Genomic DNA, 2,451 nt, shown 5'->3' with positions numbered 1-2,451 from the left:
CGGAAGGGGATGCCATCAAGTGGTAAATGCAACGTAGAGCAAACGTTGGTGGCAGTGAATTGGAATTCGACGAAGGGGGAATCTGCGAAAGCGTGCATATCGATGTGGCCCGTGTTGGGGTTGTACCCGGTGAGGAAGCGGTTGACCAGCTCGGGTAGGACGCCCCACGAGCCAATCCCGAGGAAGAACTTGAGGCCAAGTCGGAAAAGGGTGTCGAACACGTCGAGTTTGAGGTACTTGAGCTGCGTGGTGGCCGTTGGGACCCGGTAAGTAGATGGGGTGTTGTTGAACACCGCCGGAATGACTAAGGAACTGCAACCTACGTTGGGGTAGTACGCGTGGAGTTTGATGAATTGAGGAGATATCATCGTTGGCAACCTGCGGGAAAAAGATTAGTGTAGTTAAATCTGGTGACGAATCCCTATTGGTGGGGTGGGGGAATTGAGGTTTGAAAGGGTAGTGAGTAGGATATCGCTTCAGGCTGGTGAGGGGTTTGTGGGGTCATGTTCCGCGAACTGGCGAGGGGGTTCGGATGAGGGTTAGGTTGTTCGAGGAGTTGGGCTCCTCAAACAAGGGTTAGGTTGTTCGAGGAGTTAGACTCCTCGAACATGTGGGGGTTCGAGGAGTTAGGCTCCTCAAACAAAGGTTAGGTTGTTCGAGGAGTTAGACTCCTCGAACGTGTGGGGGTTCGAGGAGTTAGGTTCCTCAAATAAAGGTTAGGTTGTTCGAGGAGTTAGACTCCTCGAACGTGTGGGTGTTCAAGGAGTTAGGCTCCTCGAACAAAGGTTAGGTTGTTGGAGGAGTTAGACTCCTCGAACGTGTGGGGGTTTGAGGAATTAGGCTCCTCGAACAAAGGTTAGGTTGGTCGAGGAGTTAGACTCCTGAAACAAAGGTTAGGTTGTTTGAGGAGTTAGACTCCTCGAACATGTGGGGGTTCGAGGAGTTAGACTCCTCGAACGTGTGGGGGTTCGAGGAGTTAGGCTCGTCGAACAAAGGTTAGGTTGTTCGAGGAGTTAGACTCCTCGAACGTGTGGGGGTTCGAGGAGTTAGGCTCCTCGAACAAAGGTTAGGTTGGTCGAGGAGTTAGACTCCTCGAACGTGTGGGGGTTCGAGGAGTTACGCTCCTCGAACAAAGGTTAGGTTGGTCGAGGAGTTAGACTCCTCGAACGTGTGGGGGTTCGAGGAGTTAGGCTCCTCAAACAAAGGTTAGGTTGGTCGAGGAGTTAGACTCCTCGAACATGTGGGGTTTCGAGGAGTTAGACTCCTCGAACGGGTGGGGGTTCGAGGAGTTAAGCTCCTCGAACCCGTGTGAACGCAAAACAACGAGGCGAAGTGACCCGTTAATGGCCAGTGACGTGAGGAGGTGTGGAAACGACGGGGTCGCCGTCATGGCTGCCACGGGGGGGAAACGACGTGGCCCATTAATGGCCAGCGACATGAGGAGGGGAGGAAACGACGTGGCCGCTACCATGGCCGCCACAGAGGGGCGAAGTGCATGGCGTTTCGTGGACTAGTGCAGGCAAGAAAATGAATTGAGAAACGAGAGGGCAAAGAGGAGGCCTACCCGAGGCGTAGGTAGTCCAGGCATGTAGGAGACGAGGCGGCGGTCGGAGCAAGCGACGTACGGGGTAGGAGCGAGAATGCCAAGGGTGGATGGGGGATCGTGCCGAACAGAGATAGTGGTGACGGGGTGGAGGAAGGAAAGGATGTGAGGGGGGAGAAGGGAGAATGCTACAGAAAATGGAGAGGGTCATGAGAGGGAGGGGGAAAACAAGAAAAAAGAACGGCTAACAAAAGAGAGAGAGGGGGGGAAAGAGAAAAAAGAGGAACGAACCAAGGGAACGAGGGGACAACCAAGGGAAACGTGAGGCCGCAAGAAAACGACGTGAGGTGGGGAGAGAGGAAAAACAATCGAAGGAAAAGAATAGAATGTTGATAATAGTTAAAACAACCGAGTCGACCCCAAAAAAAAACCAAGGGTAAAACGAATGGTAGAAACCCGAGGTGGCGTAGTACGAGTTGCACCCAAAATAACTCAGCCGTCATAAATAATGGAAGGTAATTGTTCATGGTACCCCTAGACCTAAAGGGTAACTCGACGAGACGCATACGTACATTAGAGGGGATTATGGTCTATCAGAGGTCAAGAGGGGAGGCGAGTCGAGTAATTGATGGTCGGGGTGGTATGAGAGAAGGTGTGAGTTAAAAGCTGCGAGGTGGCCAAAGTGCCTATGCGGGCGGTGGGGTTGAACGGGGGTCCACGGGGAGTGTAGGGAGGGACTAGGGAAATTAAGAGCTTTTGGGGAGCCTTGAGGGGGTGAATGTGGGGGGAGTGTCGTTCGGGTATCGTTCGAGGCTCCAGGCCTATGACGTTTAAGGACCCAGACTTGCGACATGTTTGTCAAAGGGATGGGGAGGGTTTGTGAAGCCCTTCTATGGGGTGTGTGGCCT

This window comes from Azolla caroliniana, unplaced genomic scaffold (assembly GCF_043228905.1).
Source record: "Azolla caroliniana isolate FFs.n. ecotype wild unplaced genomic scaffold, voAzoCaro1.0.p SCAF_16, whole genome shotgun sequence".
NCBI lineage: Eukaryota > Viridiplantae > Streptophyta > Polypodiopsida > Salviniales > Salviniaceae > Azolla > Azolla caroliniana.
This window is presented reverse-complemented; position numbering follows the sequence as displayed.